At 38.8% G+C, this 15640-nt stretch overlaps 1 long non-coding RNA gene across 1 annotated transcript in view; it reads right to left on the bottom strand.

Moving 5' to 3' along the window:
• LOC148654051 (uncharacterized) overlaps window positions 1–15640 on the bottom strand; it is a 77067-nt gene that overhangs the window by 27604 nt on the left and 33823 nt on the right. The gene's annotated exons all lie outside the window — the stretch shown is intronic.

Below are 15640 nucleotides of genomic sequence, written 5' to 3'. Positions count from 1 at the left end.
TAGAGAGCTATAAAACACGAGATCAATAATGTGCTGACATATCCTTTAAAAGTGTTCTGTGTTAGACTGTGTTAGCTTGTAGATACATGTCAGTGTACAACACCGTACTCGTAGAGCCTGAATATTTATTAGGCTGACAGATTGTCTAGTAAATCTTTGTCAGTATACTAATCTTGGTGAATTCACTTTCTTCTCATTTTGCTTTAATTTACTCATAGACTCAGCCTGTACAATGAATTTGTACAAGCAATTGCATCTCACCACACATTTAGGAATCCATCAATTAGCCATAAATCATATACATATATAATTATATAATGGCCTTAAAACACGTTACAGCCAATTAAGTTCACATATTTGCAGTTATGAAACTGGCTACAGTTGCCAGTCGAAAATGTTTGCAGAAAGATTACAATGATGTAAGTATTTTCAAACTCGTAAATGCGCAAAAACAACTGAGGTCCCCTTCAGCTGGATGTCTGATTACGTGCACAAACCCCGTGGAATTTTACAGCAGTTAACTTTATAATAACAGTTTCTCTTTCTGTCCACTTGCACTTTAAAAATGTAGTTTTTTTTTCTGGAATGTGAATGATAATTTAATGTTTGTAATTTTAAGTGGCCTTTGATCTCCAAGACCGGTATAAATACATTTTATGTGGATGATTTAACGTCTACAAAACTCCAAGTTAGTTTTTTCAATGAAGTGCATACTAAGATTTACGATATGCCCCCCATCCCATCGTGTGATCCATAGTTATTCCACAAAATGTGACATATTCTGCCCAAAATTGGTGTAAGAATAAAACTGCTGTTTTTTCCCCCCTCAAATCCTTTCTTTCGAATTATTTAAAGTTTTTTTTTCCACGCATAATCTTTGAAAGAAAATAAGTCGACCTCCTTAACTTTCAAAGGATTCAAATACAGTGAACGTCAGTTTTGATGTTGAGGTGGCACACGTCTCTAGTAAGTTATTAAATTATCCATGAGGGGTAATTCTTTCCGTTTTCTAAACTGTATCGCCACATAAGGCATGGAACCACGATATTCTGGCGAGAACATAGAGAACGGTCTTTGACAAACGGAATTACACGTTTTTAATAACCTGGGTTTGTGAAGAATCGAGCAATATTTGTGCTCGTTAGTTTAAAAACAAAATTTGATATACAACGCCGAACTTCAACGTACTTCTTAGAATATTTAAAACTGATCTTTCATTGCCTTCCTGGCTGTCTCACTATTGTAGCCTGAGGACAAAATAGGCAATCGACTTGAACTTGACGGTGGGAAGGATTCGTCTATTATCTCGTTTCTGGAGTGATAGAGACAAGAAAAGTTTCTGTTGCCTGAACTGGTTTTCCTTAGGTTTGATCATAACCACCGAAGAGCACAGCACCCAGAACTCTTACAAGAACTGACAGCGTGTCCTTCCGTAACAGTGATACAGTTTTCCTCATCCCTCCGTGAATAGAGCGGGCTCTGAGCGCAACAAGCTTGCGTCTTATTTCAAAACTGCTATATTCTGGGACTCAAAGTGAAACTGACATAATACAGCTGTGTTCCTTTCGAAGTCCTGCATATACCATCTGTATAGTTTTACCCGAGCAGAGATGGAAGATCTACAGTATGACGTTTTGCGGGTCTGTAACATCGGGGCGAATCAAAGCTGAGTGAGTATTGACTGAAATGCGTGTCATTCCTGTACGCTCATAGCTTTGTCGTATTTTTATGGGGTAGGAAGCATGTGACTTTAGCAGGGAAAACGTATATTATTGTTTGTAATAATAAAAGACTCGCGACAGGTTTATAGAGTGATGGAAAGTCGAGTTCCTCAAGATCGTTTGCTGGGCTTTGGGTGTCAGTGTACACCAAAATAAACCACCGAAATGTGCTGCATAATAAATATCAGAGGGGGCATGGCACGCACACACTGGAATATAATATATTAATGTTTAAAATCAAAACTTCTTCCAAATGTGAGTTCACTGTTAGGCAACAAATGTGAATCTCGCAACCACGGAAATAGGAAAATCTGTCTCGACAAACGTTCTTCTGCTATCTTAAAGAGGCTATCGTCTGTCAATAATAGTTTAGGAATTAGGAATTAAGAATAGACTGAATACAGACTTACATTAAACATATAACGTGGGGGAAATGCAATGTGAAGATTAAAAACCCCCTTTCAAGTACAGTGAGGCAAAATGCAGTACATGACAACACGAAACGAACACCACCTTCTGAAAGTTATCTGAAACAGAATGTGCCCACCTGTTTATGTGTAGTCTTTGGTAGACTCAGTGTAGTAAGAGCAATTTACAAATGTATAAAAAGTTTATGTTTATTAAATATAACAAACACGTGCTATTAACGTTTAATGCCAGTTGTACCTATTTTAAACCTTCGAGATAGTTCATGTCATGGCTACCCTCTCCATAAATACAATCCAACGCTCCAGTTTAGCACGTCTCTGGTGTTTTCAAGTTCACAATCTGAGTGTAAATCTGTGGAGAGTGTTACAGACATCATTACCAGTGATAATCTGTTTTAAATAGGCTATTTTCGACACGTTATTCCGACCTATTATTGAAATACGCCACTTAGAACTAGTTTTTAATTATTATCTTAATTGCCAACACTTGGTCGGAACATGCAGAAAGTTAAAGCAAGAAAATATTTATCGTGCACGTTTATTCCTTGGCAGATGCAACGTTACGATTCAGTTCAATACATTTCCGTAATTCGCTGTCTTTTCATCCCAACCCCCACAGACCCCCACCCCCATCTTCAGATACAAACAGTATTAAGAATTTATTTAAACCCCGGGTTCCCCCTTCTGCGCAGGCGTGCCCTATTATCTTCTCCGGCAGTTCAAGTTCCTTCTTTGACGAACCCAATGACGTCACAAGATGGCGCCAGGTGCCCCGCTGAGCCACAATAGAAATCCTAAGTGAACTTGGCGACTAAAACAGTCTTTGTTGTAACAGTTTAGTGGTAAACCAAAGAAGCCGAGAGCAATATTTTATTGGTTTATCGACATTAAAGTTAGTTGTATCACAAGGAGATGAGCCATCTCTGCGGATAAGGCCCGTCTTTTCCAAAAGGCTGCTTTCTGTGCGTTCTCAAAGGGGATTAGAAAGCGCTGCCAGTCACGTGGTCTAAGTGTTTAGGAGCCGCGGCTTGTCAGTAATGATGTTGACCGCAGCTTTAGCGTTGTAACAATGTAGTCTACGGCAGCGCCCGCCTGTGCACATTTTGACTGGTAGCGTGCACACGGCCCCAGGTTTGTGGAAGAAGATCGTGCAGAAGTTGTGTAAACGTCTCTTTAAGATACTGCATTTTAAATTACTTTTCCATTGTGTGGATATATATATAGCGCATGAACGCTGGTCGGTGTAACCCGTGCATGATCATGTTTAACAGTTATTTCTCACATTCACTTACACCAGGCTAGCCTACAAAATTTAAGGAGCGGGCTACAGTCCTCCAAGACCCCGAATTCTCAAATGTCCAGCGGTTAGGATGAATTAACACCGATTCGCTAGACTGATAGACAACCCCCGGCTCTCCTCCTCCCTTCTCCTCAATCACATAGTATTTGTTAGGTAAGCAGGGAAGCGCCGTCTAAGAGGATAAACCGAAGCAAGCATGTTCCGAACGCTTTTTGTCACGCAACCGAGTTTATGGGGCGCTAATAAAGTCAGTGGCTAAATCGTGTCGCTCTGGCCCGCCTTACCACTAGTGAGTATACCTTCAGGTGTTCAGAGACGACGCGTGCAACTCGTTGCCACTCCGATTTACCTTCAGCTTTCCAATGTTCGAAATAAAAAAACACGCTTTTTTGGCCCAAAAAAACAAACAAACGGTTTTACCATAAAATTATGTTACTGCAAAATATGTTCCTGATTATGTTAGTTGAACAGCTATGAAATTCGTGAACTAACATGTGTAATTCATTTCCTGTGTCATATTCTATGCAAAGTTGCATCAGACTATTTGGAAAAGCCTGAATGTCGTTTTCCACTGGTGTTAACAGGTTTTTCTTTTACAAACAGAAAAGATCGTCTGTATAAAACAATCTATACAGTTCACACAGAGTTTCATAGAACTAACATACAACAATAACTGTTGCCATTTAGAAGATAACGGTATATGTAATTGTTACGAGGAAACAAAAGACAAAAAATCGTTCTTGAATCTTGCAGAATCAACGAAATGCTAAACTTAGATGAATTTCATTAATGTATAAAACATGTGAGCTATTTAAGCATTCTGTTGCAAAATCGACGTTTATTAGTAGCATATTAGTAACATCAACGTTGAGTTTGACCGAGCATGAAATGTTTTAACTGCTTTTCTGTTCAAAAGCCGAGAAAATGAGCTTTAACGATATGAAATCCGCAATCTCGTTTCAGGCAGCTTGATCATAAAATATTGATCTGTTGGTACTAGATTCTCTACTAAAACATCGCGAATCTTTTCTGCAAAAATGAAGACTCTTTAACAGTTGTAGATTAAAACTTCGGTACCCCTTTACTTTGCACATTTTTGGTGTGTTTTTTTTAACATTCCCTTGAAAGTACAGATCTCGCATTTTCTAGTAACAGGAACAAAATCAACGACGCCTTTTGCATAAGAAAATCTTAGTGGTATATGAGCGTTAATCACATTCTCGCCTGCTTGCTGGCAACATATTTTAACATGTGCGACTACCTTGGACGAAATGAGCATTGTCGATGTTGTTTATGGTTTAAACTGACACAAGTGCCGTATTCTATTGTGGGATAGCCTAGACCTTTTGCGAAAAGAATACCATGTAAACTATAGGAATTAAAAACAATTCTGTCGTACTTGTCTGTTTAGTTGTTCTTACTTGCTCTCTTCATTAAGTCTCGGTTTATAGGATACATCTGATCTGGGACACCATTTTTTCCAAAAACTAACAAGAGTAACATTCACGGCACCCTCTGTCGGCCAGATGAACTTTAAAGGCTCGATATCTAAAATAAACGGAAGGAAAAGAGAATGCAGGCTACTTCCAGGTGTAATATTTTAGGCGCTTATTAATATTGTCTGCAGGCGCGGCCGAATCACCCTCAGAGCCCTAGTATGTGTGTGGCCGACCGGGTCGGGTGTGCTTCTGGAGTCATAAATTATTGCAGCACCTCAGGTTGTGCAGTATAGTACTACCTCTGTGCATCTATGAAACGGCCTGTACCCACGCTATTTTACCACCCAAGGGTGTGAAAGACGGACATTAAACTTATTTTACAACCTTTTTGGGTGCGTTAGGCAGCCTAATAAATTTATTTTAAGACCCATTTTTCTTATTGTCTCCTAAAGGCACGCGGTATTGAAATAACAATTAATTTAGTTTGCCAATCACCTTTTTCAGACGTTCTCCTCATCTTTCCTCTTTGAATAGGTGGGGGGCTTATTACCTCTAGGAGCACACGACTGAATGTCCTCAGGAAAAATGCTGCTCCCCACTATGTATGTACTGCATATTTCACACACTGTGTCTGGCGTTCGCATTTCTGCAGAAAATTAGAGAGGTAACTCTGGTGTTGCCGAAAGAGGTGGGGGTTCAACAGGTAAAGAAGGTCTTTGTCTTTTTCCTTTACAATGTGCTGGACTGCGTATTGGAACTGAAAACCCATCCCGTTTGTCAATAAAGTGAAAAACAAGAATCCCATGGGCTCGAGCTGGCCAGCTACTCGTCAAACAGCGTCGGGGACGATTTGCAATTTAGGCAGCGAATTTCTCCAGGAAAGTCTGCCGCGAACAGGGGGCTTGCTAAGAGGTTCTTTATGTCCTGTTGATGCGGTAAAAAAATAAATAAAAGAAAAGTGGAAGTATTATCACTTTGATTTAGAAGAGGAAATGGTCATATAAGTCTACCTTAAAAACTACAATTAGTTATTTTTCGTGATTTTGAAGGAGGACAACATGAGAACTGTTTTAAAACCGGGGCTTTCTTCAGTTGCTTAAACATTTGAGCGCTGTAGCTGGGATAGAATTACGCCCGTATCCAAGGCAGAAATTTGAGACTCCACTAAATTCTCACTAAATACTCCCTGTACAGCTTGTACATATTTCTAGAAATTCATGGATATCAGTGTCTTTTTTTCAGCACTGCACCGTTTCTCATGTTCCTCTGTTCACATCGGAAGTAAGGAAACAAAAATATATTTTTTAGCTTTTTCCTATTTAAGTTTGGGTTGTTTTTTTTTAGCTCCGTCTTCTCCAAATAACCATCAGGCAACCAACACCGAATTTTGTGAAAGATTATCAACAGGTAATTCCGAGCTGCAGTTTTTCCTCTTTAAGCTTTCCAGCTTTTAAATTCGTACATCATTTTACATTTTACACTAAAATTTCAGAGCGTGTGTGTGATTTAAACTAGTGCGAAAAGAAATGTGTTTTTGGTTTGTTTGTATTTTTATGATGACATTACACGATTGATTGTTTTGTAGTCTGACACAATTGGGGAAATGCTTAGTTCATTACTGATGCTTGTTTTCACCTTCAAACCAGCGGGAAAGTGGTGAATATGCAAAAAGTTAATGGGAATAATAATCCAGGATATGCCTCTTTAAAATCTTTTATGGAGACCTGTTGCAGGTTAATTGTAATGCTAAATAATTTAGAAAAAAAAACAATGGCATTGTCATTTAGCTCAATAACAGGATTAAAGATCTGTAGATGGGGTCTTTAGGAAAATTTACATACCAATTTAAACCACGATTGATTGTTAAGCACGAAGTTTAAAATAACTATAAAGTATCATAGGGTCTGTTCTCTACCAAACCCTTTCCCCGATCACATAAACGCGACGACCAATATTTTAAAACTTTATTAAACTGCAAACATACACTTTCGGTACTATGAACTACAATGATTATTTAATACATCCGATCTCTTATGCGGTCATAATACTGAATTGCACTGCTCTCGTCTGGCCGTTCTAGTGATTTGCTTGTGTAAGAACTATTTTTAAACAATCAGGAACCCTCATAAGAAAAAAAAAACACCGGCAAGAATCTGATAAATGCAATTCACAGCCACAACGAGGAAAAATAAATGCATAGTTGTTTTACGACATCTCTGATCTGGCTTTAAGTTGTTTTTTTTCGAGAAGTCTGCTGCCCTGACCTCGCAGATGACTCAATTCTTTGACTCTGTCCGCTTCCTTCTCTCTCCAGGCAGGCGGTTGTAAAATGCCTGACACTTTTTCCTCCCCCCTCTCTCTTTTCTCCTTGAAATATAACCACTGCAGCAATACCACAATAATATCAACAGCTGGAGACCTAATAATTCCCCGAACTCAAGTCTCCCCAAAAGGCAACACCTGACACGTGCACATTTTTATGGAGATCAGTTCTGAACTGCAGGACCAAGAGCTCTAGATTACAGCCTGCAATGTGCTTGTTTCTGCACTCCGGACAACACAGCGACCCACACAACGCACTGAATAAACGTTTCTCGTGCTAGTTCTAATTTATGCGATAAATTAACCAGACGTTAACTATGTGGATTGCACCGGTTGTCAGATGTAAACGTCATATGACAAAAAGCGATTAAGGATGCATTACATTGTTAGTGGAAGTATGAAGGTTCTACTGGGACTAAAAATAAAGAAAAAAAATGCTAACCAATCGCTTTTGGTGATTGTATTTGTGACACACATTTTAATAAACATCACATTATTGCAGGGATAGTTTTCCCCACACAGGTACACACGTGTTAGGGTGCGTTTTGAAGTTTTTTGTTTCGTCTGTAGGGGAAAAAACTTATCGTTGTAACAGTGCACTGTCGTGAATTTCATAATGAAGAGTTCTCAATTAGCTCGACCTAGAAATAATGTTGTTTTCTTCACGAAATGCTGAAGAATCCTCTGATAATAAATTTTATGCCCAACAAGAGCCACTTTTAATTCCTTAGCATATGGGAAGGTGTCAAAAACTTGATGAATTTATCCTCAGAGCTGGCATATGAGTTGAACTTAATGGATCCCAAGTGTGTAAATTGAAGCGGTGCGCTTTATTCAGACAAGCAGATGTTCAGCCATGGCAATACAAGCAGGTCTTACAATGGCGTTTTGTAATTTGATGGTCTCATTTTCAACTCTAATGAAAGACTTATTAATGAGCAATTGACTTTCTTCTCATTCCCCACGCCCGCGTTATCTGCGGTCCCAGGTTTACTTCCACAGTGGACAACACGAGCCCAGGGCCGAGGAGAAAGTCGACGGTGAGTGAGGCCAGGTTAATGGGTGATGGCATCTGAGCAGATAAAACCCAAATCGCCTTTGCCATTCTGCAAGGTTGTCGCACAGATTGGGAATGTGGCTCCGTCCTGTGCTGTTTTCCCCTCTCTGAACTTCTCAGAGAAGAGATTTCTCGTGTTTTCCACAAGACTTAAAATATTTTTCGTTCACTTGCTTTCCTTTTTTTGGACGGACGAGAAGGAGTTTAACTACCGAAAATTCATGCAAACGGGTTACCACCACAATAGGTGTGCGCGCAATCCCTCTACACGCGAGTCTGGAGCCTGAGCTAAATGAAAGCCAGCATACTTCTTACATCCAAGGGTTCGCCTGGGTTTTAGATTTTACATGTTTTTTTTTTAATTGCCTTTTCATCACCCATCTCTTGCAAGGTGTGCGATGCGAACGTCATTACAGCAGGCCTGACGTTCAGCGGTTTAGCTCGATCCGCGTTCTTCTAAAGTCGACCTGCGCTAATTTTGCAACTGAAAGAGCGCCTCGCGTCTTTTGTGTCTTGTCCCGAAGGAAGTCCCGCTGGGCTCAATGGAGAGCCTCGAGGGATGGGCAGACAGATCAATACTTTATTCGTACCCCTTTCCTTTATAATTGCTGGTCAGGGATGAATATTCAAAAAAACAAAACGAAAGAAAACAATGAATATCTTAACCCCTTCAACTGGAACGCTGGATTTGTAAAACCCTAAGTGGACGTAAAAGGACGCTCGGAAATCCTGAGATTAGTTTAGTAATTACTGACCAGTCATTAACCATGGGAAAGTCTTCATCACTGTCCGTCCGATGGTTGAATTTGCAAGCGCTCAACCCACTGCAAAAGCTGATGAGACCGACAGGCAACAAAACTATCCTCACCGGCCGTCTGTTTCGGTAACATGCCTATTACTACAAGTACAGAGATTTCAAAATCGCCCTACTGCTCCAACAACACTTACTGTACAAGAGTTTTGGCTAGTACACCATATAGTTTTTCAGGTACATATTGTAAAACATCTTCATTTCCAAAAATCTCTTGTTTGAGCTTCTGTTGCACAGTATTTAGCCCAGTGCTGCTGTTTTGGCTGTAAAATCGTTTGTACAAGAACCTTGAAAATCAATGACACTCTGTCTGAAATACTAAGATTTCTGGAAGGAGAAAAACATAAGGGCACAATGAGTAGCAGCCGGGAAAGGCAGCCCTTTCCTATGCCTGCATCTTGCACACGTAACTTTTATATCTCAATCAGGCTCTTCAATGAGAAAAGCTCGATGAATCTGCCTTCTAAGAGCTCGGGGTCTCCTTTCCCCCCCAACCCACTTATTCCAGATTCTTAGCACTGCATTCTTAATCTACGATCAGAAAGTGAAACATCTGATTTAGATCCGAAATGTGAGTCCAAACTGAGCGCTAACCTTTCATTGCATAATGACTGCACGATCATTTTTAAATCTCTCCAAAGCGTGCTTTGTACTTCAAATATTTAGAGTATTAATTAATCAGGCTGCCAGCCCCAGGAGTCTCACTCTGCAGCGTGCTACCAAATTCAAGATGCCCTTGACTATACAGGTGTGCACATCTCAATGTTGATCGATAAAACAGCTCTTTACAGGCAAGTGGGACACGAATGCAGCTTTAAAATGTCCCTTGAAACCAATTAGGATAAAAAGATAGGATGTTGCCACCTCAAACAGGATCATGCCTCTACAGCTAATGATTTCTTAGCTTTACTCTGAATTTGTGAACATTATTTTTTCTCTGTAATTCCTTCTTATTCCTGGTGATAAATTATTTTATAAATATACAAAATGTTATCATTCACGAGGTTAAATGCTCTGTGCTCATGTCTAATTTTAGAGTCTGGGGAGCTGGATTGGAAAGGGACATATATTCCTTTTTACATTTCTTGAATGATATGCACTGTACATGATTAAACATTGTCCATACGATGTGAAACAGAACGTTTTCTGTAGTGTGTGCTGACGTCCTTTCATGTGTCATATCCAGTAAAAATGGCGAGTTGTAAAAAGTCTTTTTGCAAAAGAAAAATTCAGAAAAAGGGACGGAACTGCAGAAAGAGACATACAAAATGAATCCAGCAAGAGAACAGACATTCAAACACTCCATGTGATCAGCCATAATGCTGATTAATAAACTGTAACTGCTAAAAGGATTACAGGAAAAGATAACAGTTGTTTTTCTCTCTCTGTACCTACACAGACCAGACTATTTTGGTGCTGTGGTTAATCCTGAGATGTACATATACGCTGTATATCACTGTTATAAAAAAAAGTTAATATTTCCCCACAATTCAAAATTCATTTTCATACATCACCTTATCCCATGAAGCAACACTCTTACAGATGCCACTGAAAATAACACACGGAGTGCTGTGCTACTTTTCTGAACTCCCTTTTTCCTCGGTAAAACAAAGAACAAATGTTTTATCCAGTTACAGATTAACACATCCACAGATAAAATTAGTGTATATTGAATTAAATTTTCCCCCTTGTCGTCCAAAGTCCAAATAGTCACCATGACAAGGCAACCTCTTCCACATGTCTAACCTTAGTCATCCTTACCCTTGACACCAACCCTCTCCTACATCCTCGGTTCAGTTTATTAGAAGTACACAGATACTTCGTCCCACACAATGAGAGTTTGGGTTAAGAGTTAAAGAAGGGCAGTTGTCTATATAGACATCATTAGACATTCCTCATGTCTGAAAGGGAGTGGGGAATCATACCTATCCACAGTCTAACTGTCTATCCATTTATAATTTCAGAAAGTGTTCCGTCTAGCCTTTAAAAGGAAGTCATTGATTCCTGGTACAGTTCAGGAAAACCTAAAGCCCGTCCTGGCAGGAAAATTCGGGAGGTGAAGTTACAGCCCAGAAGAGGATTTCAGTCCACCACAGGACACACACACACACACACACACACACACACACGAGTAGAATGTAGAGACATCAGCTACCAGAGCCAAGCCCTGTCTTGTGAGAGGAATCAAGAACACCTGGAGAAAACCCCCACCGACTCATAATCAAACCCTGAAACCCCCAAGCAGCAGGATCGTCGTCTTCCCACCATGCCCGCCTCCAGGAGGTGTAGCTCATTCTAAACTTGGAATATTACCCGGAATTTCATCAATGACAAAAAATGATCCCAAGAAGTCAGACCCTACAAGAAGTTTAAGGGAAACATGATTATGAAAAGATTGACACGGATCTTTAGTATCTGCAGTACAATTTTATCCTTATTGTTAAAAAATATTGAAATCATTGCATATTCTACCTCTTATGCTCTTTATGTCCTTCTCATCAAACACGCGTTCATCTAGATGGAGACATCCTAAGAAACTAGCACGAAAAGTCCTAATTTTATTATCATTCAGTTTCTGCACTGTAAGTGAATCCATCATGATGGAAAGAGGGTCTAGGGAATTTGTTCCTTGGTATTCTTGTTTTGAGAGTAAAATGAGATCAATGTCAACATGACTATGTCACATTTCAGTAAGGGTTTTTTAAAGGTATACTTAACCATCTTTTCTTCCCACATCTGCAACAGATATATTTTAACCTGAAGGTTACAAGCTTCTCAGTGCAACTATATCCTGTAATATTTACAAGAAATACTAGAGAAGATGTAATAAAGGCTTTATAAGATCTGTTCTTTTCACAGCAATTGGCATTGACAGCTCATTTAATGTACTATACAGGGATATAGGGATAAACACATTCCTAGACTGAATAAAAATGGAAAAATACAGATAAAATGCCTGTGCTCTCCTGGTTTTGGCATTAATTGCCAGGGAAAGGGCAGACACAAAGGAGACGAAGATGCCCGTACAATTTAAAACACTGTGCATAGCCGAGCAAGGATTTGGGGAATGATGCACTGAATAAATAACAACTCCGTGTATTTTCCTTAGGCTAGGAAACCGCAGCCAGTTAAAAGTCTTTGAAACAATGAGAACATGAAAGGTCATGCATGAGATTACAGCTGGGTCAAATCAAGCGATGGACACCGAGCGCTAATCTCTCCATGATCCAGTGGATGAGCAGGTCAGTGAGGCTGCTCTAAATGGAGAGTAATGGTGTTGTTTCTTCTATGAAATAGCCCAATTTCATCAATGTCTTACTGGGGTGAGCATTTGCAATATCTGCTACAGACGTGCAAGTTCGATTTTTACAGCGTCTAAAAGAAATCTGTTGCAGGATCTGGACAAGCAGTCAGTATAAGATGGGACGAGTACACGAATATGGGCATCCTAAGTTTTCCATTAACCGGACTGTCATTTACATGAATTGTAGAATACTGTTGATTCATGTTTTTCTTGTACAAACAATGAAGATAATTAAATATTCATTAAAAAAAATTATTTAAGTGGAAGTTGCTGTAATTCTGAACATTTACATTCCTAAGATGCATCATGCAAAGGTATACGACTTGAAGACATTTTAAGCATACAAAATAACAAATCATTTTCAAATAAATAATTTGGATCCAGCAATTCAAACAATGACACAGTAGTGCCTATATTATCCAGTCACACCGAGATGATTTGATTGCACAATGGAACTACAGTAGGTGTCTGGAACTGTCTCCACTCTGCTGATGCCGACATTACAAATCTGCACACAGAAGGCACCAATTTTAATTTGTTTCTAGGAAAGATTTGCTGTTTGCACAGACTCAGAACCCCTTTGACCTACTATCCAGGGGATTGATAATGGCTTTGAAAAACTACATTGAATATTTATAATTAAAGGATTTATATTTTAGACATTAAATCATTAGTCCCGTCTTAACATTGCAATTTTTAAAAATAATTTGTATTCATTAATTTTTTCTCAAGACCTACACTTGCCTTGACCAGCCTATAACCGATAGACAAAACACAATTCAGGCTCCACGGCCGAAACGTTGTGTTCTCTTTCTTCTTTTTTTCAGCATGGAATAAACCTATTACTTGTTCCTTTGCAGCCTACGCCTGCTGACGCAGCTACCCACCTGAACTATTCAATAATGTTCTACTCTGACACCAACTCTGCTGCTTCTTAAACTGTTGGAATTGAAATATTTAATCGACAGAATCCTTACATCAAAATTGTATGAATATGCAAAAAAAAAAACAGTTCAGAATCTGTTTTATTAAAGGAAATCAATCGTATATGACCACTAAGCCTTGATAACTAAAATTAAATAAACATTGCACAGTGCTATACACATTAAAACTCACAAGTACATAATAGAGAGTATGTATTACATCTTAACCTATTATTTATTATTTGTGGCTGATTTGCAAATAAGACAAAACTTCAACATCTTGATCTGTTTTGGTGTAAAATGAACGTGCTGCTGCCTTTGTTTGCCGAAGTTTCCTCTGGCTTTCAGTCACAATGTGAAGTCAAGTGAAGGGGTGAGAGTTGGGGTGAAAACTGGTGGCACAGCTTCGGATGGACAGGTGGGTGCTATTCTTCAGGCAGTCTATCAGGGTGTGTCACTCAATGGCTGGCTTTCCTGCCAGGTACAATCATCTCATGCCAGGATAATGTCAGAACCATACATGTCCAGGTAATCTACAGTCACCCTGCTGATTGTCTTTCACAACGCAGGACAGGTGATTTTATTAATGGCTTTTCTTTCACATTAATACTGCAGGTTTATAATGAAAAATATTTTGCATTTAATTTTTTTTGTCATCACAAACAGTATCAACGCCTCTAAGGTGTATTAATGTCATACAATATAATTGATAATAATAATTCACAATACTGATGATAACATTATTGTTTTATAGCTTTTTTGTGTTGCTTTAAATACATTGGGTATTTGTGCTCGGGGATGGACACAATGCTCAGGAGAAGATATCTGTATTCCTGGTCATGTGTTAATTCATTTCAAAACGATTTATTTCGTTCCAAGGAATAAATCACTGTGGGGCTGAAGTGACATAAATGAAATGATTAAAGACAAAACTTGGCTCTGGTTTATATGGTAATGGCATAGACCCACAAACTACAAGCAATGAATCCAGCTCACCAAAATACAAGCTCAGGAGTATTTCCAAGAAAAGTGGCAGCAACGTAAATTATAATTACAATAATAATAACAACAGAACAACGACAATAATAATAATAATAAGTCTAATAATCATTTTTCTCATCAACATGGTTAAAACAAAACCCACGTGGGTAAATCGATATATATATATATAATATTCAAAACCAAGGGGAAGGTTTATGGAACAAGATGCAACTCATTCGATTCACTTCTAATTGACCTGGAGCCCGGAGAAAGCCGTGCAAGCCCCCGTGCTAACAGCACGAATACTCCCAACTCTGGCAACTGCGATACCCGATTAAAAGATGTTTCTCTCGGATATTTCACCTTTGGCGGTATGGTCGCTTTTCATTACCTAAAGACAGCAACCTCTTGCCAAAGAGCCGTAAATGATATTCTGGCGAACAGAGAAAGACTCAAACATCCCCAAACTTTGCCTTTGCGAAATCCAATCCATACCCCCTGTCTAGTGACCTATGACATCATTTCTTTTGAATAAAATTCCACTTCTGCGCCTTATTCAGTTAGTGAATTTATTCAACGTCCAACTTCTTGGATTTATTTATTTTTCTTATTTATTGTGAGATGTATTTGGGGTTCTAGAAACCCACTATTGACGGTGTTTTCATTATGAATGATATAATTCCACAACTGTTTTTTTTTACAGCTTTTATTCGGTATTGGCTTATTCGGAATGTTTCCCACGGATTTTAATTAGTCTTAATTACGTTTGATAGGGTATTTTTATAAAATAATATGGAGAAAATATTTAAGATGCAGATTTACTAACAACGAAAACAATCAAATATAAGTCAATGTTTATTTTAATCATCTAAGCTACCAACAAGTTATTTTTTTAATCTAAAACTGAAGCGGGTGATATGCATTAGTAAACAAAACGTTTTCAATAATTAGTAATGGTTGTTTTTTTACTTTTCCTTTGGTATTTATAAATAATTGTCTGTTAACTTGTATCGTGTTGGTAGTTTTCTAAGCTGTTTTGTTCTATATTGAATAGAACCCGTCGCATAAACAGATTTTGCAGTCTCGGCTTGTCGCAAACTCCTGTGCAACTGTGTCAGTGTTTCAGAGATCATATCCGAGCATTCACACACAGAAACCCCATGTTCAAAGCCAGTAAGAAATCTGCAGACAAAACACCGTGTTAATAACAACTCACTTGGTATGCCCTTGAACAGCTCACTCGAAATGAATGTCAGGAACACCTCCGTCCTGCGCCATGGGACACTGGGGCAATTCTCTCTCCAATAACTACACGTGTGTCTGTGTATAAATTAGAGAAGACGGTGTGCGAGTT

The sequence above is a fragment of the Lepisosteus platostomus genome, chromosome 10, assembly GCF_059453375.1.
Source record: "Lepisosteus platostomus isolate fLepPlt1 chromosome 10, fLepPlt1.hap1, whole genome shotgun sequence".
Taxonomy (NCBI): Eukaryota; Metazoa; Chordata; class Actinopteri; order Semionotiformes; family Lepisosteidae; genus Lepisosteus; species Lepisosteus platostomus.
Note: the sequence above shows the minus strand (reverse complement) of the source record. Positions and strands in the feature narration are given on the sequence as shown.